Genomic DNA, 26544 nt, shown 5'->3' on the forward strand with positions numbered 1-26544 from the left:
GAAGAATGAAAACCACATTATCCCCATCTAGCAAGACACCAGGAGCCATTGACCCTAACACACACATTCTCATGGCGCCTTACCTCCAGACATGATTGGGGACATAAGACCAGACCAGAGAGTGTGGTTAGTGAGCACTTCCTAATGAATGTCTGAGAAGCTGTACTAAATGTTCTACATATATAATAGTTAATTTTATGTGTCAGCTTGGCTGGGCTGCAGTACCCAGACACTTAGTCAAGCATTATTCTCCATTTTCTATGAGGGTGTGTGTTTTGGGGTTAGACTTACATTAAAATTAGTGGACTCTGAGTAAAGCAAATTGCCCTCCCTAATGTGGGTGGGCCTCATCCAACCAGTTGAAGGCCTGACTAGAACAAAGGCTGACCTCCCTCGAGCAGGAAGGAATTCTCCAGCAGACTGCCTTCAGCCTTCATCTACATCATTGGCTCTTTCTGGTTGTATATCAGACTGCCTTTGGACTTGAACTATAGTTCTTTTCTGAGAGGCCAGCTTGCAGGCCTCCCCTGTCAAAGTTGGGACTCATCAAGCTTCTACAGTTATGTATGTTCATTCCTTAAAATAATAAATGAATTTTTTAACTAAATAAATGAAGTGTATCAGTTATGTTTCTCTGGACAATCGTGACTAAGACAACATATACTATTACATTTGGATGTTACAAGGATCACAGGTAAATGCTATATTTTTTTCCATTTAAAAATGAAGACATAGGTGCTTAAAGAGTCTAACTAACTTGTTCCAGGTCATATAACTGTTTAGATATGTTTGTAGGTGCCCTTGGTTATGTCTAATATGCTACATGCCTTCATCCTTTTGTTCAACCAACCATTTATTCATTCAACAAATATTTATGAAGCAGCTATTATACAATGAACCAAGCACTGGACTAAGGGCTGAGGGTATGAACTCGAATGATGAATGCTCCTTGTCTTTATCTGTTAGGACTGCTATAACAAATTACCATAAATTATGTAGCTTATAAACAGCAAAAAAAAACAAACAAACAACAACAACAAAAAACATTTCTCACAGTTCCAGAGGCTGGGAATTCCAAGATCAAGGGACAGTAGATTCGAGGTCTGGCGAGGGCCTGTTTTATGGTACAGAGATTGCACCTTATGGCTGTGTCCTCACATGGTGGAGTGGTGAACAGGCTCCCTTGTGCCTATTTATGAGGGCCCTAATCTCATTAAGGAGGGTTCCACCTTCATGATTTAATCACCTCTCAAAAGCTCCACCTCTTAATACTATCACCTTGGATATGGAAATTTCAACATATGAATTTTGAGGAGACATAGACATTCAGACCACGGTACTCCCTAACTTCAAGGTGCTTACAATGTACAGGGGAAATAGTAGGTAACATGTGGTGAATGCTAAGAAAGCAATCTTGAGAGCAGGGACATCAAAGGCATACTCTCTTAACAATTAAGCCAAGTGTTTTTTTTTTAAAACTTTGGCTCTTTTATTTAGAAGCTTTTTCATGTATTCAACAACTTGATTAAAATGTATCTCTTTAATTTGGGATACATTGATTTTTCATAAAATATAATATTTTTAACGTGATTATCAATATTGCACGGTGATTAAAAGTTTGGGCTTTGGAATAAACAGAACTGGATAGAATATGACAGCTGGCACTCATTATCTGTATCATCTTGGACAGATTATTTAATCTTTCTGAATTTGAGCTCGTAAAGGAATTTCCTAAATAGGTAACAAGAGAAGATACCTCAAGCAGTGAAAACAAGAGAGAGCACAGAGGTTTGAAAAGTCTGGAATGTTTGGAAAACCACAAAAGCTTGAATTAGCTAGGACAAAAGGAACATGTGGTTGGAAGTAAGGCAGAGACAGAGAGACAGGTTTTGATCACACTAGAATCCCTCAAGGAATCAGAATCCGCACTTTGTTCACTCATTCAAAAATATTAAGTATCTTCTTTATGCCAAGCACTTCCTAGCTGATACTGATTCAGCTATGAACAAGACAAACATGGCTCCTGCCTTACTGGGTGTGGATCTTAGTGGATGATACAAAAATCAAGCAAATAAATTAACTGCAAACTATGATAAGTGCTCTGGCAGTAACAACAAGGCGTAAGATGGAGCTGAGGAAGGTACTTATTCCTCCTAGTGTGGGCAGGTAAGTCCTGATGGATGGGAAGAAACCAATCGCATGAAGAATAGAGAGTGTGTTCCAGAGGTGAAACAGCAATTGCAAAGGTCAAGAGATTGGAGAGCCTGAGCTACTTAAATGACTACAAAGGTAAGCTGAGGTAGGATAGTAAAAGACAACAGCTGAAATCTATAGGAACCGTGAACCAGAAGCAATCTGCAAGATGCCCCTTGGGATGTCTTCCCCCTCTCCCACTCTGGCTGGTGTTATCACTTTTTCTGTACAGTTGATGCCAACATCTATACCTGTAAGTTGGACTTCTGAGTACCTGAGCACTTGCTGTATTTAAATATTTTTAACTTAATTCCAATATCAAAATAGTTATTTCCCTACTTTTTCTGTTCCATACCCACATCCAGTCAGTTACCATGTCTAACAATTTTACCTCTAAAACGTCTCCTAGGGCTTTCTCCAGTTTTCCATCTTACACACTGCCATGATTCATTCTTCCATGATGTATTATCCAGCTCTTGTAGGAATATCTCACTTCCACTCATGCAAGCACTCTCCTAGATCGCTTGCCAACCTGCATATCCTATCATATTTCTCCATTGTTATAAAACCCTCAAGATTTCTCCATGTTTTAACAAATTAAAATGGAATTCACGACCCTCCTAGGAAGGCCTCCCACTACTATTCCAACTGTATGTGACCTTCCTTACCCCCAAAGTTTGAGGATTAGTATGTATTTGAAGTTTGATACCCTGCTGCCACTTAATTGCTTGTCACCTCAGACATCCAAACCTCAACTTCCTAATCTCTAAAGTTGGTATTAAAATAGTTTGTACCACCCAAGGTTAAGGTTAATGTGAGGATAAAATGAAATAGTGACTCTCAATGAATAAGTTTTCAATTACTGTTTTTCTTATTTAAAAACATCCTATCGTGAAACACTAAAAAACAAATGTTTTGAATATATTTCATATTTTGTCTCATGTATTTTTAAGATTAAAATGTTCATTAAGATTTGTAAATCTTAACCATTCCCTCATTAATAATGAGGTAAATACAATGTTTAATATGTATTCAGTTAAAAATGTTTATATCAGAACTCATCTAATCAAATTATAACAAATAGATAATTTCAGTAATAAGAAAACAGTAACTAAGATGTTACATTGTCCTATGACACCATCACGTTTATCTTATATTATAAAATACTTATGGTAGAGCTTTGTCAATACATTGAAATGGCTTAAAATTTTATGCTGACTTTGTATAATGTCAAGAAATAAATTACTTGTAGATACTTGGGAATTTTTATATAAATCTTATGTTTTTAATGCTGAAAAAAAAGCTAGCTTTGTTTTAAAACTTCATTGACCAAAAAAAAAAAAAAAAAAAATGCCGAAATTGAACTGTAATGAAACATCTCATTTAACTGCACAGAAATGTAGTTAGGTAGAGGTTATTAGCTCCAATTCACAGATGAAAAAACAAGGCTTAGGAGTTTCTGTGATTTTCCCAAGACCATACATTGCCAAGGGCAGACTTTATATTTAAACCTGTTACTCCAGTCACTCACTATACAGTCCACAGTGCCTGATCTCCATCTTCACTGGAGTCTCTTAAAACTTCCTACTAATATGAAAATAGTTATTCACCTTACACACAGGATAGTAGAATCTATATCTGCCACTTGCTGAACTTGGATACATTAACTAGACTGCTCAGCCTCAATTTCCTCATCTATAAAATGGAGAAGATAATAGTCATACACTTAATAAGTTAGATATAATTACTGTTGTTCATGAGTGTAGAAATTTCAAATACAGTTTTAAAAGATATAAGGCCACTAACTAAAATCTACATTTGCTAGACTCAAAGTCAGATGGTCATAGTAGTAACTGATAGTATGACTTCCTAGACTAATATTTGTCATGGCAATCTGGAAAAAAATGTACTCCATGCAATGGAAAGATCAAGATTTTTTTTTAAGAGTAAGTTAACCGACCGGGTACGGTGGCTCACGCCTGCAATCCCAGTACTTTGGGAGGCCGAGGCGGGTGAATCACGCGGTCTGGTGTTCTAGACCAGCCTGGCCAACATAGTGAAACCCTGCCTCTACTACAAATACAAAAATTAGCTGGGCGTGGTGGCACATGCCTGTAATCCCAGCTACCTGGGAGGCTGAGGCAGGAGAATTGCTTCAACCTAGGAGACAGAGGTTGCAGTGAGCCGAGATTGTGCCACTGCACTCCAGCTAGAGCAACAGTGTGAGACTCTGTCACAAAAAAAAAAAAAGAGTAAGTTAACCAATTCTGTCAAAAATAAAAAATCTTAGTAATAAAATATAACATATATAATTGAAAAGGTGAATATGATTAAAATGAACATATTTATTTATATATTAGTATATAAATATGAAAATATATAAATATTAAATGATTTCATTTTACCTCCCTAATTCTATAAGCTGGTTATTTCTATATTTTTTAAAAAGGAAATTAAAAGACAAAGCAAATAAATGACTTACATGAATTGACATATTTAATCGGAACTGTATTTGGAAATGAAGTTAAGTTGACTTGATATTCAGGCAATGCCCTTTGTCAGATAATTTTTCTGAGCATTAGATATTTTGCTGTAATATGGATATTTGAAGATACATTTTTCCCTTTTGCATGGTCTTAGGTTACCCGCAAATGGGCTGGCAAAATCATGTAATAATATTGTCTGAAAGGTACTGCCCTTAGGAATGAGTATGTTACCTGGCAGGATCTGGTCTGCTTCTATCACATGAAGTTAATCCAATTAACAGGAAAGCCATTAAACACACTAGTATCTACCCAGAGCTGTAACATTTTCCATTTACTCACATATGCACACAATTCAGCAAACTGCCTGCCGGGTGCAAATTTGGACCAGACCCTTAATGGTTCTGGGAAGTTCCTGTAGTCTATAGTGCTCTCCTTTGTTAATTAATATGGTAGCATTAATTAATATGGCACATCTTTTATTAATTAATATGGATTTTCTGCTTAAATTTTTAAAATTACAGATGACATCTTTAAATTGGATAGTGCTATTTGCATTGGAAACAAGCATGGCTGACTGTCTTGTTGAGTGTGTTAACTTTTCATTAGCTGATCTAGAGCATTTATAAACTTTGATACTGTCTTGCATTTACTATTCTTCTAGTATGCACTATAAACTTCTACATTATAAAAGAATCCAAGTTATTTTGTCACTGGCAAATAGTCTATAGTAGTGAGTCATATTGATTTATGAATCTGTGCAGTTACTTGTTTACAGAATTTATATCGTGCTTTTTCATATGCTGTATTCTGCAAGCACTAAGAGCCTTCTGTCTGTTTCTGTCTTTCTGTGGCCCTGCCTTCCTTATTCCACTACCATTGATGCATTCAAGTTTATACGCTGCTGGCAGTTTTCAAAGATTTGCGTTAATCAACATATGGGTCAAGATCTCCTCTCTCACCAGTAATTTTCCTTTATGTGTTTCTACTGAAAACGAGATCTACCTGCCTATTAATAGTGTTGGCTTATTCATCTTTCCTGCCTTCTATGGTATCCATCTCTATGAAACCTAGGTATTTGGTCAATAATAAAGCACCAAATATATTAATATATATGCATATACACATCCATGAGTGTGCATACATACATGTATGTTAAAATTTAAGATGAATGAAAAGGTTAAGTCTGCATATTTTTTCTTGGAAGCATAAGAACCTGAGTGGAAGATAAGAGCCTTTCAATTTGATTTATGTCTTCAGGCAAGAAACTCAAAGATGCTTATTTCCTCAATTTTAGAAGAGCAGCTTTTGAGTAAAATAGGTAGAAAGGGGTTAGGGATTTGGGATAGGACTGTAGAAAACAAATCATGAATATATTTACACTCCATTTCAGTTTTGCAACATTTGGGAGACCACATCTTGCTCTTCTTTCTTATTGACTAGGATGTTTCAATGAGACTTCAACCAGCATATGTGGCTGGGGTGGGGGGAAACAGTAACACCTCATTTTCTCTTTCTCTTTTGAGACTACGAGCATGAGTCATTTTTATCACACTACAAAGTCTTGCCAACAATTATGGCCAATAACATTGCTTTCCATCACAATATAAACATGAGCTAACCCTTAAAACTTTGAAAGTTTCTTAAAGACAAGAACGTGATGTCTTTATGCTCTCCTCTGCTGAACATGGAAGTATAGGAATCCAAGGATCTAGAAAACCAAGAACATCATAGATAAAAACATACATATTAAAGATAAAGGGAAAAATATTAGACATTCCCAAATCTTTCTTTCATCCTGACTTCTCTAAAACCCAAACCTATATGTATATATTTGAATACAAATGTATATTTTATTCAAATACAATGTATATTAATATACAAACCCTAAACTCAATATGTCTAAAGTTTACTCTATCTCTTCCTAAGTTCATATCTTCTCTGCCTTCTACATGTATAACCGCTTCAGCCTTCTCACATTTGCTTAGGATTGATCATTAAATTTGCAATGAACTCTTTCTTCTCTTTCCCCCCTACCTCTTCCTTTTCTTTCCTGCCCCATATCAGTAAGGATGTTTGATTTCAAGTGACAGAAAACCAACTCAAACTGGTTTAGGAAAAGAAAAAAGAATTTTATTCCCTCACATAACTTAAAAGCCCAGGAATAGAGTTCACTGAAGTTTTTACTGAATTCAGAATTTCAAACAGTGGCATCATCAGAACTGTTTCCCTTCATCTCTCTGTTCTTCTTTATGTGGCTTTATTTTCAGGCCACATGTAACCCCTGTAGCTGAAAGTTCATATTATCTTTATTGTTCTGCATGGTAGACAGAATAATGCTCCCCGCCCCACTGCCCCCAAAGTTACCTATATCCTAATCCCTGAAACCTGTGAATATATTAAATACCATGGCAAGGGGGAATTTGCATGGTGAAATCCTAACCAACAAGGTGATGGTATTAGGAAGTGGGGCCTTTTAAGGGATGCTTAGGTCATAAGAGCAGAGCCCTCGTGAATGGGATTAGTGCCCTTATAAAAGAGGGCCTAGGGAGCTTACTCGCCCCTTACAAGGTGTGAGAACACGGCAAGAAGTTGCTATCTACGAACCAGGAAATAGGCCCTCACCAGACACAGAATCTACAGATAACTTGACCTTGGACCTCTCAGCCTCCAGAACTGTGAGAAATACCTTTCTGTTGTTTATAAGCCATCCAGTCTATGCTGCTTTGTTATAGTAGCTTGAATGGACCAAGACACCTTCCTTAAAGAGGATGTTCGTGATCATGAACAGACCTACATGGACCTTGTCATATAGTTAAAATTTTAAGATGACTTGTTTGGTACAGCAACAGTAAAAAACAAACAAACCATATTTTGCATATGACTATCAGGTCAACTATTTTTACATTGGTGTTTACAAATCAACACTCTTCATCACCATGCTTTAAATAACAGAGATAGTTCTACACTCAACAAATAGCAATTATTAAGGACTTTCAGGTGGCAAGGCTGCCCAAATTATCATGAAATTATTGGGCTGTATGTATAAACATTTAGCTTTTGGATCAATTTTATCAGCTGGAAAACTGTAGATTCTTTTGGTTGCACAGAAAAAAGACTCACTAATATTATCTCATATCACAGGGTATGGTGCAGGGTATGGCAGCACAAAGTCTAATTAGGATGCTGTTACATCTGCTCAAGCAAGAAATTTTGAGTGCCTGGACTAATAAGGCAGCAGTAATAGGGTTAGGGAGGAGGGAATGGATTGAAGAAATATTTAGCAATAGGGTTTAGACTAACAACATATATTTATTAAGAGCCCACTAGATACCAGCCACTGTGTAAAGGGAAAATACAGCAATACGGTGTTCTACATTTCTAATAAAATGTTGAACATTTTATTTTATTGCTATTATGCAAGTATAGATAAAGCCATCCTTATATTCGTCTGGGAAGACAAAGGATGCTTCACAGAGGTTATATACCATGGGAACTGAATCTTCTGGAGTTGGTTCAGAATGCAGATTCTGGAATCAAATTCCCTGTGTTTGAATCCTGGCTCTGGCTCTCAGCTGTGTCTTTGTGTGGAAGGTACTTAATAATGTATACCTCACTTTCTCAATTGTAAACAGATGTAGAAAGAAAATTACTGATAACAGCTAACACTTAGCAGTCACCATGTCAGGTACTATTCCAAATACTCAATAGCCAATAATTTATTTAGCCATCACAACAATCTTATGAAGTAGGTACTATTATTAGATGGGGAAACTGAGGTACTGATATATTAAACAGATTTCACACACCACACTGCTGGTAAATGGCAGAGCTAAGATCTGAACCCATGCAGTTCAGCTCCCAAATCCATGCTGTTGATCAATATGCCAATTTCCCAAGGATCAGCTGCTCAGCATTATCAAGAGATCTAAAGGCGATAATGCATGTAAAGTGCTTAGCACAGTGCCTGCATGTAGAACTTGCTTGATAAGTATTAGCTTAATTTTATACTCATAAAATTAAATATTAATAAATATTGGCTCTTCAGACAGGTGTCACTGGGTGGTTGGATCTGCTGGTTAGGCACTATAAAGAGTACGAAGGAGGGAAAAAGGCAGCTGTCTTGAAGCAGAAGGCCAGGACCTCCATTTCCAGCTTCTCTAGTTGTAGGCAGTGGGATTGCCTATGCTCATGCCTGTGCTTCATGCTTCACAGCATGGAATCTTTGAAATAAACAGATAGGAGAGCATGGATTTATTGAAAAAATAATCATTTTCCAAGGTCCAGCAATGGGCCAGGCCTTGGGCCAGGTTTCATGGGGAATACAAAATTGGAATAACACCTTCAAAATAAGATTAGTGGCTGAGAGCTCAGGTTCTGGAGACAGATTTTCCAGGTTGAATACTAACTCTGCCAATTGGCCACTTGAGACTTTGGGCAAGTCACCTTACCTCTCTGTGCCTCACTTCTCTTGTCAATAAAATGAAGAAGAGTAAGCAGATCTTATAGGGTTGTGTGCAGACAAAGAGAGGCAAGACCTGTAGGAACAGGGCAGGGGCTCTATAAATGTGCCCTTTGCTTATTCCCAACTCTCCACACCATCCCACATGTGTGACCTCAACTTGCGTCCTTGCCACCTTTCATCAATACTTAAAGCAATTGCCCAACAAAGTGCTTTTTAAACTTCTTTTTTTCCTTTTTGTAGCACAGAGTTTTTCAAAAATAAATTATATCAAAATAAATGTGTAAAATACCTCCACGTCTTAGCATGTGCTACTTCCTCATTTTGTATTGCTCTTAATCATGCCACACTTGGAGGAAATTTTTTTTTCTTCAAATACTATCTCAAGCAGCTGGGACCTCCTCTCTGAGGATATCCCCAACTGCAAGAATTAATCATTCACTCCCAGTAATATCTCTACTCCTTATGCATATGCCTATTAGTGCATCAGATTAAAAGCAGTTGTCATATTCATCTTTGCATTCCCAGAGCCAGGTGCAGAGCCTGGCATGTAGTAGCCTGGGTACATAATAAATTATCCTTTATAACAGCTTTATTGAGCTGTAATTCATGTAACAGCCATCTAAAGTGTACAATTCAATAGGTTATAGTGCATTTACAGTTATGCAACCATCACCAGAATCCATTTTTATGACACCAAAAAAAGAAACTCAGTCAATTAGCAGTCACTCCGCATTCCTCTCTGCCCAACCCTAGGGAAACACTAATCTGCTTCTGATCTCTATGGATTTGCCTATTCTGGACATTTCAAAAATACAATCATGCAATATAGTGTGGATATTACCACTGTACTTTGTGACTGGCTTCTTTTGCTTAGCATGCTATTTTCAAGGTTAATTCATATATTAGCATGTATCAATAGTTCATTTTTTCTATGGCCATATAATATTCCATTTGGTGGATATGACATATTTTATTTACCCATTCATCAGTTGATGGATATTTGGGTTGTTTTTACTTTTTGGCTATTATGAATAAAGCTTCTGTGAACATTCATGTAGAAATTTTGTTATGGACATAAATTTTCATTTCTGTTGAATATATACCTAAAAGTGACATTGCTGGGTCATGTGGTAACTCTTTTTAACCTTTTATGGAAGTCCCAGACTGTCTTCTAAAGCAGCTACACCAGCTTACATTTCCACCAACAGGGAATGAGTGTTCTAATTTATCCACGTCCTTGCCAACACTTATTATTATCTGTACTTTGGATCATAGCTATCCTAATGACATGAGAAGGTATCTCATTGTAGCTTTGGTTTGCATTTTACCAACAGCTTATGATGCTGAACATCTTTTCATGTGTTCACTGGCTTTTTCTGTCCCTTCTTAAGACAAATGTCTACTCATATTGTCTGCTTATTTTTAATTGGATTGTCTTATTCTTGAGTTGCAGGAGTTCTTTGTACATTCTAGACTCAAGTCCCTTATCAACTATATGATTTGCAAAAATGTTTCACATTCAGTGGGTTGTCTTTTCACTTTCTTGATAGTGTCCTTTGAAGCACAAAAGTTTTTAATTTGGTGATGCCCAATTTATCTATTTTTTAAAATTGTGTTACTTTATTTTTGGTATAATTTATCTAAATAACTATTAGCTAATGAGAGTTCACAAAATTTACACCAAGGCTTTCTTCTATTTATGTTTTTACCTTTACATTTAGGTTTTTGATCCATTTGAGTTAATTTTTTTTAGATGGCGAGTAGGAATCCAGCTTCATTCATTTGCATGTAGATTTCCAGATGTACCAGCCCATTTGATGAAAAGACCAATCTTTCCCTCATAAGAAAATTTAGAATTAAACTCCATACTACCCCACCTCTGCCTTCAGGGAATGCATAGTACTGTGATGGAGACTGGTAGATACATGAGAAAGTGGCAATGCAACATGGCAATGCAACATAGCAATGTGTGAGCCCAAAAGAGTTCAAGAGCTGGCTAGGAATGTCTTTTCAAGTTTCCAAACTGAGCCCCAATATTGAACATAGAGTTACCTACAAACAATGATTCTCTCTTCCTATGATATATAATTAAAATGATACCTGCATAATGCCTCTATTGTCTCTACTCATACTCAATTCTCAAGAATTAATAGACACCAAGAATAAAAGCACAGAGGAAGATGGAGATGCCTCCATTTAAAAAGAAGAAAATCTTAAGTGTTATTAAAAATAAAAAAATAGCTAGGAAACTGAGGTAGGTCACTCTTGAAACACAAGTCCCATTATCTTTTATGATATCATCCTGGTCATAGATAAATTAATTTTTTTAGCTTTAAATAAAAAGCCACCACATTGCCCTTTTTTACTCTTCTATCTTGTTTTCCATTCTGAATCTGAGTGCCTGGCTTCTCTGCAGATATTGCGGAAATCACCATACTCAATTAGCAAGAAAGGCCTACACTACCTACCCTCAGATGCCTGGCAGAAGGTGTCCCAAAGGCTATAAGGAAGGCTTAAGAATCAGCAGAGCTTTTCAATCACAGCATCTTATTTCAGCATCTGAGCCGAGCTTTGAGTTTGGTACTTCTACGATGATAAAGAAAATATTGACATGAAATGACATTATTCATCAAAATTTTGACATTTGTCTCTAAACTACAATGTATTAACAAGATACCCCAGAATCATTTTCTTTCTTTATTCTGATAATATGTATACGTACATGCACAAAAACATATGTGGTATTCTGTAATTGTGTTTTTCCAGCAACAAAAAAAATCAGCATAATTCTTATTCATTGAATAATATGGAGGTTTATAAGTTCTCTAAAATTTTTCTCATAAAGATCTGAAATCTTCTTTTGTTGCATAAAGGAAAGTACTGGGGTTATCGTTTGCTTTAATGTGGAGCACCACTTTGCTGATGACCTGTGGAAGGCGTTTTCCCTGCCAGCATCTGGCTACCTGGCAGACTCCATAGGCAGCTGGGAAAGAAACTTCAGAGCTGCTTCTGGGTCTTCCACATAATTAGCCTGTTTATAGGCCATCTGGGTTGCTTTGATTTCACCATCGCCATTTCTCTTTTCTGAAGATTTTCTGTGTGTCTCTTCCTTTGGGACTAAAATCATTAATAAGTCCTTCCTTAGTTAGGGACACCAGCTTCTTTCATGTGTCTGGCAACTTTCTGCCCCTCTGGATCCATCTCATTATGAAGCACCCTACAGACCAAGGGAGGGTGGTGTTTATATTTGATTTTGCTATCATCAAATTAACAGGCCTCATTAGAAGGAAATTACAGATTTGGGGCTCCCTAATACAATAGATTCTTAGAAAACCTCATCCAAAGAATAACAAAGCATAGTTAAAAAGAACTATTGTAAGAAGGGCAGGATTTTAGTGACGGCTGCTCAGATGGATAGAGAAGCTGAACTATTGGTGCTGTGCTAATCAAACAATGTCAGTATTAATTTAAGCTAATTTGAATACCATGCTATTCCCCCTTCTCAGAAACCCTCCTTTCTCCTCTTCAGTTATCAAATCCTACTTACCTTTAAAATCCATATCAAATCTTACCCAAAGTATGCAAATTAGCTGCAAATGAGGTCATAGAAAGGATTTTGCTTGTATCAGATGACGTTAAACGTATTTTGATTCAACATGTTAAAATCAAGATATTTCACATCACAATCTTGACTTCTAAATCCCTTTGAAAACTCAGATCCAACAGCCATCAGCTCTAGAGCAGAGGTTGGAAAACTATGGTGACCACACCATGGCCTCTAGTTTTTGTAAATAAAATTTTACTGGAACACAGTCACACCCATCCAGTAATCATGTGGTCAATGGCTGCTTCCATGGGTAACAAAGTTGCAGAGCTGAGTTGCAACAGAGACAGGAGGGCCTTGAAAAGAATAAATATTTGCTGTCTGTCACATTACAAGGAAACATTTGCCAACCCCTGAGCTAGGCCTGAAGCAACTGCCCCTTTAAGTAGGATGTGAGTTTTCCAGGTCAACAGACCATCCCACCACCTATACAAAGCCTGTCATATCTCCAGTTGCCTGCCTGTTCCCTGTAGACCTGGAAGTTTCTTCTCTGTTTACAGTTTTTAGAATCTCTTAACATGTTAGCTCATGCTTTTCTTTCTCTCTCCTTTAACCAAGTTAGACCCAGATTCTCCCCACTGTCAATCAAAACAGCCACATTTATCTGCCCTGGTTTTGCTGCAGAAATGTTTTCTTCCTGTGCAAAGTTTGTTAGTTTTGTCTCTCCAGGGCAGGAACATTTCTTTGCTTCTTTTGCATTTCCCCAAGGCCTAGTGCAATGTGAATAAAATATTAGATACTTAGTAAATATTTTTTATTTGACTTATTGTTGCCAACCTGATGTACTCTAACCTCAGAAACAAATAAAGAGTACTAAAATACATGTTTTTGCTTCAGAAAGAAAAACTCTAGGGGAAGATGCACAACAAGAGGAGTCACCTGTTGTCTGCTTCACCTGACCACCTGTCTACCCTCTGGAAGCAAGGGCAGGGTGCCTCAGGAGAAGCCATGTCTGCCTGCAAGAAGTCCTCTCTGGGTGGCAGCCTCAGCCTCTCAGTTATGAGGGCTTGTTAGCACACACACCATGACTAGCTCCCTGCGTTGGGGCGAACTCTGACTACCTCAATTCACAAACGTAGTTATATAAAATAGAACGTGCAATAAGAGCTAGAACAACTGAGGAACCCGGGCTTTTGTGTCTTCTGACCAGTGTATTTTTTTCCTCTAGGCAGGGAAAACATAGGAATAAAGCAAGGGAAGTTGGTTAGATGGTTGGAATGTTTGCTGACATCAGTTTCAAAGAGTCCAGAGCACTGAGGCTGGCAAGTCACCTCCCATGACCAGGGTTCCCTTCCTCCATGGTACTTTAACAATTTCTGTCTTTTGAAATCATTTCTGGGATTTCATTACTAAACAAATGCCCTTCCAGTGTAATTTTTTTTTTGTAAAACATGTCATTGTTAGCATCCATTCCTTAATTAGGCCTATGAAACTGCTATCTCTTTACCGTGGCCTTATATCTCTGGTTTGATTAGTAAATACTGATCTTCCAACCTAAATCTCAGAGGTATTTTATTTTCAAGATGAACAGAAAGAAACGTCAGAGAGTCACCCTAGAGTTGTTCCAAGAGCTAGCTGCATAACTGAAGTAGGACAAGGTAGAGTCAGCACACTAGGGCAGCTAAACTGAACACCAAACTGAAAACCACAGAGAGAGAAGAAACCAAATCTCCAACATGCAAAGGCCTGCTGGAATCAGAAATGCTAAGTCCATGGGCTCATAGTCTAATTTCACTGGGGAGATTATCCTTCAGTTTGAATTATAATCATCCAAACAGTCTCTAAATTTTGACCCCTGGCTTCAAAAGAGTAGGAAGGGACTGCTTTCTCTAGTGCAAAAAAAAAAAACAAAAACAAAAAACCATCACAGTCTGTCATGGCTGTTGACCTTGGTTCAATGGCCTTCCTTTGCTCTGGGAGCCCATCAGGGCTCTGTGTAGAGGTGAAAGATGATGCAGGAATTTCTGCTCTTTAGCTCAGTTAAATCCAGTATCTTGTCTCATGACCAAGAAGAATTAGGCACATGGACACATTGAAGGGTGAGGAGGGTGGAGTTTATTAAGTAAAAGGGGATCTCTCAACAAAGAGAGGGGTCTGGTCAGCAGCCTCCCATCTCATGGTGGAGTGCTAGGACTTTCACATACAAGCAGAAGAGGCTAGGCTCCTCCCCAGCATAAAGCATGAATTCCTGGTGGCTCTACCCTATTCTCCCAGTGTGCATGCAGGCATGCCCAGGCAAGCCATAGGTTGTATAGAAAAAGGGAACATTCAGTTGCTTAAAAGGGACTATTCAGAACGAATCATTTGGGAAAGAGCAGGCAAACAGGGGTAGTTCTTCCTCTGGGTCACAGGTTTCATCTGGTCTTTCAGCCTTCAGGCTGTTTTAGGCTTGAAGGTGGGGTTTTGCCAGGGACCCTTACCTATCTGCCTAGGCATCTGTCTGCCTTCTGCCTCTATCAGGGACAGCCTCTCAAGGAGCAGGCATTCAGAGTTGGAGGCTGGAGGAGGAAATGATGGTGACACTGGGTCTGTTCACATTGCTAAAACAAAGTAAATCTGTGAGTAGGTGTAGTTCTTAATTCCTACCCACAAAGCCTGGGGCCACATGTGTTTCCAACTTCAGAATTTTTCACATTTTAGGAAAAAAAAATGTATATGCTTTATGTTATACATACCCCCAGTGGGATCTAGGGCAACACTCCACATGCAAGATCATTAATGCTTCTGAATCATTGCATATAATATTCACTCTAAGGTTAATGAAGACTCTACAGTAAACTCACATCAGTTCAGATTTTGCCCCCAGATGAGTGCTGATCAAGTTAGTTTTACTAACAAATGACTGCCCCTACCCCCAAAAACCCTCTTTATATTTGGAGTTCTTTAGATTTCAGAATTGTGGAAAAGAGATCATGGACCTGTACTGCCAATAAATCTATAAATTGATTAGCATCAACTTTAGCTCATCTTTAGTGTTATCTCAGCCCAGTGGGAAACATTGTTGTGCCTCAGGACCTTGGCTCAGGCACAGAGAGGTTCCCATGGCACTTGTTGCCTCCAACCTGCTGGCCCAGAAGGCTTAGACTGTTTTCCTCTACTCATTAAGTAAGATTCAACATTCTCTAATGTTTGAGGATGCTTTGTCCCAGAAGGGAAATACTACCTTTTGATTTTCTTCAATAATGAAGAGTGAGCATTATTGATTTTACAAATTTTACTGCCAAACATTATGGGGACCCAGAGGTGAATTGGTGAGATATCAGTAATAGTAATAATAATAAAAGTGGGAAATAATAGCAGTAACAATGGTACTAACAATAATAATAATTATTAATACTTATTCTGCCATTATGTGTCATCCATTGCCGTGACAGCTTTATTTACATGATTTCATGGAACTGCAAAATAAGTCAGTGACATAGATACTAGGATTATCTCAGTTTTACAAATAAGGATATTGAGGTACTGATAGGTTAATTTACAAATTTACAAACTTAGAAACTTTAACAAACCCTGACTTTATTGGTGAGATGGTAATGTTACAGTTGGATTAGAATGTGGTCTCAGCTTATTGGTTTTTAATTGTTGAAGATAGAAATCTACATCACTCCTTCTTCCCTCCAAAAACTCTCTTCAATCATTAAGTTTTAAAGGAAGCTATAGCAGAACAATAGAAGCCACCTTTCCCCAAGAGGTTGATTGACTTATTCCAGCAATTTCTAACCATATGAAAAACATTTGTCTCCCTTTCAGAGTTCTCTTTTATAGATCTAAAACAGACAAAGTTCCCTGGTGTCTCCACAGACTTTCCACGACTGTTCCCATCAACTACTGGATGAAATTAGAAAGTGTAAGAAAAGTCCTCTTGCTTTAAGGAACTTTATAATCAGTTGCCCTGTAAAAGGACTAAAGCAGTGATCATGAGCTAGCCAGCAAGGTTTAGTAAATGTAATAGGGCAATTTATTGATCAGATTAAAGGATGACCCTAGTTCAATTTAACATAAGTTGACAAGCAGTTCGGAACTCACAAATAGTTAGACAACTCTATTCTGTTTCCTAGAAACATGTTTCTGTCTAGAAAAGCTAAACATTATGAGAATTTTTTATGTTTGTACTCAAAAAAGTATTTTTTTCCTGCTCCAAAGTCATTATCAAATGTGTTAAGGTATATATTTCCATCTACAGGTAATGATTTATCCTCAAAACAGAAGATAGAAGTAAAATTCAGAATGAAACTAACATTTGCAAAAATTCTCACCCTGTGTAATGCCACCATAAAATTAAAATAAATGTGCTTTAATCTCCAGTCATAACTGCTTAACACCCAAAAATCCTGCCCTTCAAATATTAGCTTATAAAAAAAGACATTCCACTACTAAAAAGGTAGTCAATGTTCAATTTATGCAGGAATATTTCCCTTCCCCCAGTTTATTCTATTTATACACAAATGGCTAGGTAACTAGAATGCATCCGCTGAAAGAACAATTATTTTCCTTATTCACAGGTCTTGAGACTTCTTGCAATCACCATTTCTATTTGCCCTTATTAGGAAAAGGTTCAAACACAGTAACCATAGTTGACAATATCATACACAGTTACCAAACATAGTAACCAACAAAAATATATCCAATATTTGGTAGTTGATGTTTCACAGGAAATTATTTAATAGCATCATGAGATTGGAGCCAGAGAATGAAATCATTCAATTTGATTATGTGGATGACACTGTTGTCCTGAGTCTAATGACCAAGTAATACATATGCAACATCTATGTAAAGAATGATTGTAGTCATGTTAATAAGTAAGATAATCTTAAGCGACTTGAGATCTGATCTGACCACTTCTAATAAAAAGGAAAATGTTACCATGCCAGGCAGATGACTCAAACTCTACTTTTATTTAAGATGAGCTCACCTAGAAAAACGTAATGAAAAAGTTTTCATCTTCCATACCCCTCCCTATACCTCTCTTTTTAGAATTCATCAGCTCTTCAGAGGCCTCAGAATTATAGCCCACTTGATTCGGCCATTTCAGGCAAAACCCTGTGTACAGACAATTTATTTGAATTGTTCATGCTGAACTCTAATAAATAAGCCAAAAAATCATTGTCAAATAAATAGATAATATAACTGGGAAAAAATATCATTCTAAGAAATACAATACTCAATTACAATCTCTTCATTTCATTCATTGACACATTTTTCAAGTAGCTAGTAAGTGTTAGGAATTATAATAGGCATAGACAATAGAGAGATTATCCAACTATAAATTACTTATTCACGTGATCTGTGTTTCATATACAATTTGCATTCCCAGTACCCAGTACATTCCTGGCACATAGTAGGTTCTCAATAAATATTTGCTAAATGAATTTGATCAAATTATATTGTGCACCAGCTTTATCAGGTGCTGAGACAGTCACCAGGAATACAAAGATGAAAGAAAGACACATTCAGAAGATCAACAAGAGGAGGAGTGTCACTTAATGATATATATATAATTATTATAATGTTATTCACATATGTAATATTTTTTGAATTATAAAAGCAATTCATGTATATTATGGAAAGTTAGGGGAAAAAAAGAAAATTTTAAATGAACTATAATTATACCACCTAGAGGTAATCACTTTGATTACCCAGAGGTATGTACCATGTGTATATCTTTTCAGGTTCTTTTCTGTATTTCAAAGGGGTGTGTGCATGTCTATGTTTTACTTTTTACAAAAATATAATCACATAAAACCTTCTTATTTTTAAAAGAAACTATTAAGAAAGAGGAAGCCATAGACAGGGAGAAAATATTACATAATATTGAGTGACACAAACATAAGACAGAGAACTTATTTTCAGAAAAAAAAATTCTAAAACTTTACAACTCCAGAAAAAGGAAAATTAACAGTGGCCAAAGATTTAAACAGACATTCACCAAGAGAAGATATAAAATCACTCAATCACTTTTAAAAACAATTTGACAGTACCCTGTAAAGTAATCATATACTTACCAATTGTTATAGGTTGAATGTTTGTGTCTTCTCAAAATTTGTATGTTGAAATTATAACCCCCCAATGAGGTGGTATTAGGAGATGAGGCTTCTGGGAGGTGATTTGGTGATGAGGGTAGAGCCTTTGTATTAGTCTGTTCTCATACTGCTATGAAGAAATACCTGAGACTGAGTAATTTATAAAGGAAAGGTTTAATTGACTCACACTTCTGCATGGCTGGGGAAGCTTCAGGAAGCTTACAATCATGGTGGAAGGGGAAGCAAACACATTCTTCTTCACATGGTGGCAGCAAAAGGAATTGCTGAGCAAAAGGGGAAAAACTCCTTATAAGACCATCAGATCTTGTGCGAACTCACTCACTATCACGAGAATAGCATGGAGGTATCTGCCCCCATGATTCAGTTACCTCCCATCAGGTCCCTCCCATGACACATGGGGATTATGGGAACTAAAATTCAAGATGAGATTTGGGTGGGGACACAGCCAAACCATATCACTCCTTTCCTGGCACCTCTCAAATCTCATGTCCTCATATTTCAAAACACGAGCATGCCTTTCCCACAGTTCCCAAAGGCTTAACTCTTTCCAGAATTAACCCAAAAGTCTAAGTCCAAAGTCATATCTGAGACAAGGCAAGTCCCTTTCAACTATGAGCCTGTAAAATCAAAAGCAAGTTAGTTACTTCCTAGATACAATTGGGGTACAGGCATTGGGTAAATACACCCATTCCAAAAGGGAGAAATTGGCCAAAACAAAGGGGCTGCAGTGCCCAAGCAAGTCCAGATTCCAGTGGGACAGTCAAATCTTAAAGCTCTGAAATGGTCTCCTTTGACTCCATGTCTCACATCAAGGTTACGCTGATGCAAAAGGTGGGCTCCCATGGCCTTGGGCAGCTCTGCCCCTGTGGCCTTGCAGGGTACAGCCCCCTCCCAGCTGCCTTCATGGGCTGGCATTGAGTATCTGCAGCTTTTCCAAGTGCACAGTGCAAGCCGTCAGTGGATCTACCATTCTGGAGTCTGGAAGGAAGTGACCCTCATCTCACAGCTCCACTAGGCAGTGCCCCAGTGGGAATTCTGTGTGGGGGCTCCTATCCCACATTTCCCTTCCACCCTGCCCTAGCAAAAGTTCTCCTTGAGGTCTCCACACATGCAGAAAACTTCTGCCTGGACATCCAGGTGTTTCCATGCATCCTCTGAAATCTAGGCAGAGCTTCCCAAACCTCAATTATTGACTTTGGTGCATGCAAGCTCAACACCACGTGGAGGCTGTCAACGTCTGGGGCTTGCATCCTCTAAAACTATGGCTTGAGCTGTATTTTGGCTCCTCTTAGCCATGGCTAGAGCAGCTGTGATGCAGGGCACCAAGTCCCCAGGCTGCACACAGCAGGAGGGCCTTGGGCCTGGCCCACAAAACCATTTTTTCCTCCTGGGCTTCCAGGCCTGTGATGAGAGGGGCTGCCATGAAGACCTCTGACATGCTTCTGAATTTTCCCCACTGACTTTGTGATTACCATTTGACTCCCAGACACTTATGCAAATTTCTGCTGCTGGCTTGAATTTCTCTCCAGAAAATGGGTTTTTCTTTCCTACTGCATCATCAGGCTGCAAGTTTTCCAAATTTTTATATTCTGCTTCCTTTTGAACGCTTTGCCACTTAGAAATTTCTTCCACCAGATATCCTAAATTATCTCTCTCAAGTTCAAAGTTCCACAAATCCCTAGAGCAGGGGCAAAATGTTGCCAGTCTTTTTGCATGGCAAGACTGACCTTTACTCCTGTTTCCAACAAGTTCCTCATCTCCATCTGAGAGCACCACAGCCTGGACTTTGTTATCCATAATCACTATCAGAATTTTGGTCAAAGCCACTCAACAAGTGTCTAGGAAGTTCCAAACTTTCCCAGTCTTCCTGTCTTCTGAGACCTCCAAACTATTCCAACCTCTGCCCATTACCCAGTTCAAAAGTTGCTTGCAGATTTTGGGGTATGTTTACAGCAGCACTCCACACCCAAGTACCAATTTACTGTATTAGTTCATTCTCACTCTGCTATGAAAAAACACCCAAGACAGGGTAATTTAAAAGAAAAGAGGTTCAATTGACCCACAATTGCACAGGGCTAGGGGGACCTCAGGAAACTTACAATCATGGCAGAAGGGGAAGAAAACATGCCCCTCTTCACATTGCAGCAACAAGGAGAAGTGCTGAGCAAAAGGGGAAAGTCCCATATAAAACCATCAGATCTCATGACAAGACACTCACTATCATGAGAACAGCGTGGAGGTAACCACCTCATGATTCAATTGCCTCACATCAGGTCCCTCCCACAACACATGGGGATTATGGGAACTACAATTCAAGATGAGATTTGGGTAGTACACAGCCAAACCACATCAGCCTTCATGAATGCAATTTATGCTCTGATAAAAGAGACCCCAGAGAGATCCCTTTGTCCCTTGCCACAGCAAGAAGATGGCCATCTACAAACTGAAAAGAGAGCCTCACCAGGTACCAAATCTATTGGTGTCTTGATCTAGGACTTCCCAGCTTCCAGGACTGTAAGAAATAAATGTTTGTTTTTTAAGCTATCCAGTGTATAGTATTTTTGTTATAGCAGCCCAAATGGACTAAGACACCAATCAACTGAGCAATTTCACTCTTACATATTTATCCAGGAGAAATGAAAACAAATGTCTATGTAAAGACTTGTACTTGAATGTTTATAGAAGTTTTATTCATGATAGGCCAAAACTGGAAATGACCCAAGCATCCACCAACATGTGAATAAATTACTGAATGTCCAAATCAAATGCAAATCACCAATAAAAGTAAAGGGACTACTGGTACACAGGACAACATGGGTGAATCTCAAAGTCATTATGCTAAAAGAAAAAATCCAGACACACACAAAAAAACATGCTCTAAGTTCCATTCATGTGAAACTCCAGAAAAAAAAATCTAGTCTATAGTGACAGAAGTCAAATCAGTGGTTGCCTGGGGCCAGGGATGAACATGAGGAATAACTAGAAGGGAATAGCAGAAAATATTCTATATATTGATTGTGATTGTGGTTACATGGTAGTATACACTTTTTTAAAAAACCATCAAACTGTGCTTTTTAAATGTGAGTATTTTATACTATGTAAACTATACATCAATAAAGTTAATTTTGAAAAAATTGAATCACCTAGCATATACTGATTTTAACCCAATAATAACCTTAAAAGAGAGCAACAAATAGTTTTTTATATCACTACATGTGTATCTCTAGCATGGTGTGTAATGGCTTGATATTATGGCTGTGCTACAATTTATTTAACTGTGGAATATTTTAATTTTGACCTTTTCAAAAACTATTATATATAAAGCACTATATTGCTCACCCTTGAAAATATGAGTTAAATTTACAACTACAAATTGGAAATCATTACATGGAAAAGCAAAAAGGGACATTCAAAGTAAGGGACAGACAGCTATAAAATGATATAGAAATTGTAAACATAATGCCCATTCAGAAAACTTCAGAAGGTCTTTTTGACTACAGAGCAAGTGGGGCATCAGAGATGAGGGTGAAGTTGGTAAGTTTCACGTGAAGCCTCTTCTAAGCCATACTAAGAACTTTGGATTTTTCTCAGACAGAAAAGGGAGGAAATCTAAAAGATTTTAAGAGAAGGGACATGATTTCACTTATGTTTTAGAAAGATTACTTTGACATTTGGCTGGAGAATGGATTGGAGGCCTGTTTGATCACAGTAATCCAGGAGAGAAACTGTGAGTACCTGAGCTAAGAATATGGAATAGAGTAGGGAGGACGGTTCTCATAGAGACCTATGAAGAAGGGAGATGAGGAAGACAAGGAAATCTAGGTGACCTCCCAGGGCCAAAAAGAAGGTAAGGAAGAGATTTATCAATGAAGCTGAAATATCACATGAGTCTTTATCAGAGCCTGAAATTCATCTACAACCAGGATTGGATTACTGGTATAACATATTTGGCAAATTGCAGTGGACCTATAAACAACATTAAGAGGCCTATAGAACAAACTCTGCCACTTACATTACTATCTTCCAGTAAGTTTTTAAATTGAATTATTTTTGCTGTTGTGTTGCTGTTGGTAGTAGCAGTGATGATGTTATCTCAAATATAATACATTCCTACTGACTAGCTGGATAATAGTGCATTTGATAATTACCTTGATATCCTATTCAAACATATTCTATTTTTTAGGGTTTCACTCAGAGTAGGTTTTTATTCTGAAGAAGCATATATTTACTTTTTAGATCCCCTCTTAACATTGGACATAGGTAAACTTCTTTTATAAGGTTTATAATGTGCAAACATATATTCCTTTTTATGCTACTGGTCTATTTATTGGATTAACTAGAAGGATTTGATGTGAAAGCTTAGAATTATATTGAAAACACATCACTTCTATTGTAGCTAAGAAAATCAGCTTTAGAATTAGAGACCTTGTATTGGGCATTATGTGTAGACCTTTAGCTTTTTATCACAGCTGTTCTTTGTTGCCATGACAACAGAATTAACCATTTCATTAATATCAGTGAGAAAAGACACATATTTATGCGTGTCTGACTTAGAATGTAGTCCCTGTTCAGATTTCAAGACCTTTGGCATGCTCATGGGCTTGTTTTTATTCCTTAATATTTTGCTTAATGTTTCTACAGGATTTTCAAAGCAAAGTCTTATGTTTTTAAAATTAAATTTCTATTGGCTGTGTTGGTTTGGCTGCTTTTTAGTGTCCCCTGAGTGGCAAAATGAGCTTCAGAATCTGAAGCTAGTGAAAGCAATAGGAAAGAAAATTTAGTGCAAAAGAAAACAGTTACCTGTTATAAGAAAAGTCAATTGTTTGTTTTTTCCTTCTTTTGAGCCCTACTTGGTGAAATGGGTGTTACTATAAATACTGAAGAGTAATCCCTCATCAAAATGGGTGATCCAGCTGTTTCTGTTGCTGCTGAAAGCAGGTAGTGTGCTGATTGCAATTGTGACGAAAAGGCAGAAAAATGTGTCCTACGACAAGTAAAATCCATTATTTTGAAAATAATACCTCAAGATAATAATTTTGACCATTCCCCAAAAGCTACAATGGTTCCCTACTTGTTTGTATCTGGCTTTTCTTTTGAAGGAAAAAAAATGATTCTTAATAACAAACTCTCTATAAATATTCATACTTTTAAAGACCAATGCAAAAATTCCCTAATTACCATTGAAATGGTTTGAGGAATCTGTTAACTCTGTTTTCTATTCATACACTTTAGCTAAGTAAGGATTATCTTTAAATAAATTGAATTATTTTCTTCAAAATTATTATTATTAATTTCTATATTTTTTGAACACCTATCATGTCTAAGCAAATTTGCAAAGTGCTTAAAATATGTTATCTCATTTAATACATGAAACAACAGCTATATGAAAAAGATACTGCTATCCTCATTTTATAGCGAAGGAAACTGACATTCAAAGAGAACTTGTACAAGATTTCACAATGAACAAGTAGGATTTGAATCTTAATAGATCTGATCCCAAAGCCAGTGCTGGCATTCATTAGGGAAAGTGCCACCCTCAACTCTTTTTTTCTGCTCATATAAATATTGTAACAACACTTAAAATATTTACATTCCCTCCAAGGCATTTTGTCCTGGGAGGGGGGAAAAAGTCTGAGAGAAGATTATTCATAATAATTAAACTCATAAAACAAGAAAGCAGGTTTGAATCAGACATAAAATCTTTAAACCAAGAATGGTTTGGTGAGGCTAACTGCACACATATGAATAATTTTCAGTACTGAATGAAGACTTTGTACCAACCATTGAAATAAGGAAAAGACTTTTTACAGAACACAGTAGGTTTTTATTTTTAATTTATTTACTTTTTTTACTTTTTTTAAAGAACAGCTTGACTGAGATATAATTCTAATACCATAAAATTCACCTAAAGAGTACAAGGTAATGGTTTTTAGTATACTCACAAAATTGTACAATCACTGCCACAATCAATTTTAGAACATTTTTTATCACCTCCTTCTCTAAAAAAACCCTTGTGCCCATTGTCACCATTTTCTTCTTTTCTCCTCTCCTCCCCTCCCCAATCACCCCAACTCTAGGAAATCATTAATCTACATATCTCTATAGAGTTGCCCATTTTGGACATTTCACAAAAATAGAACCATACATTATATAGCCATTAGTGTTTGGCTTTTTTTACTTAGTGTAATATTTTCAGGGTTCATCCATACTGTGGCATGTATCAGTACTTCATTTCTTTTTATGGCTGAATAAGAATCCATTGTATGTATAAATCACATTTTGTCCACTGACAGACATTTGGGTTGTTTCCATGTTTTGGTTATTATGGCTATTATGAACAATCCCGCTATGAACTTTTGTGTACAAGTTTTTTCACATGTTTTCATTTTCCTTGAGGCTCTGTTTGTTTTTATGTCATCCTTATCTAATAAAAAGGTGGGGCTCAAACATACTCTGGTGACCAAAGACCTTGTGGAATTCTAAACTATAATCACATCAGAGCTTTACTTTTACATTCTGTGAGTTATACGTTAGAGACAGAGTGATTAATTCAGACACCATTGCTCAGGGTTCTTAGCCACTCTTACAACTTTCACGAAGATATTCAACTCATTCTTTTCTAAGTGACAATAATTATTGAAGCTCTTTAAAACCCTAAATGTAAAAAGTACAAGAAAGCATTTACATAAAATAAAACTTACTAAAGTCTCAGATAGAATAATCTATCTTGCCTACTTATCAAATGTACATTTTTAAAATACTACTTCTTCAATTCAATTAGCTGCTTAGATAAATAAGATCTAAAACAGTAGAAGTGAGTGACACTCTATTTTTCACTTCTCAGTGCTAACATTGTGAAGGATTCTTCAAGTTTCTTCTCTTCCAGCGGTGACAAAGCCAAGACCTAGACTTCAATAGACCCAAAGGAGTGGGTCTGGTTTCTTTTTCATTAAGTTATATGATTCAGTAATAGATGAGAATGTTTTGTAATTAGAAATAAACACATCATTTATTTGTTGAGAGCAAAACCCTATAGGCTGTTCCTAATGGGGAGCTGTTTCCTTTAATTGAAGGTGAGAGTTTATCTTCGGTCTGAGTCGTATGGAGGAACCATGAGAATCATAATCCCTGCTAAGGTACAAAGAATCCAGAGGAAGGTTAAGAGTAAATTCTTGATATTTTTAAATGATGACTTGTGGGTTCCAAGCATAGCATTAACTTCCATTTTAGAATCCAATAGAAATTGCATCAGCTAATAAGCTAAATGAGGCTTTTTAACAGTTGCTTCTCGTCTCTGCACAAGAGGGCAGCCTTTCACCAAAACCAAGGAAACACTTGGGGAGAACTGTGCTAATGTATATAGAGACCCCCTCCAATCATAGAACTTCCGTGAAGAGCTCCCTTGACATAAAGAATGAAGAAATTATGAGATAGTTGGTACCATGTGCCCGTGTGCTATCAATCCCAGAAAATGTCTGCACATTAATATTGCCACACAAATGTTTGCAGTTTCAGTGATATATTGCCTTTAATGTTATGTAAATATTGTTTGAATTTCTTAAACTACTGTGGACAATTATGGACTATTGAAATTAATGATAGGAATAATACATTTTCTAAATAAAAAAACCTATTCATGCAATTAAATCACTCAACCCTAAAATAAAAATTTTTTCTATATCTCATGAGAATGTTTTCTTAGTAGTTATCCATTATTAGATTTCAAGGTTTTAGAATCAAATTGCCAAAATCAAT

This window comes from Pongo abelii, chromosome 1, assembly GCF_028885655.2.
Source record: "Pongo abelii isolate AG06213 chromosome 1, NHGRI_mPonAbe1-v2.0_pri, whole genome shotgun sequence".
NCBI classification, from domain to species: Eukaryota; Metazoa; Chordata; class Mammalia; order Primates; family Hominidae; genus Pongo; species Pongo abelii.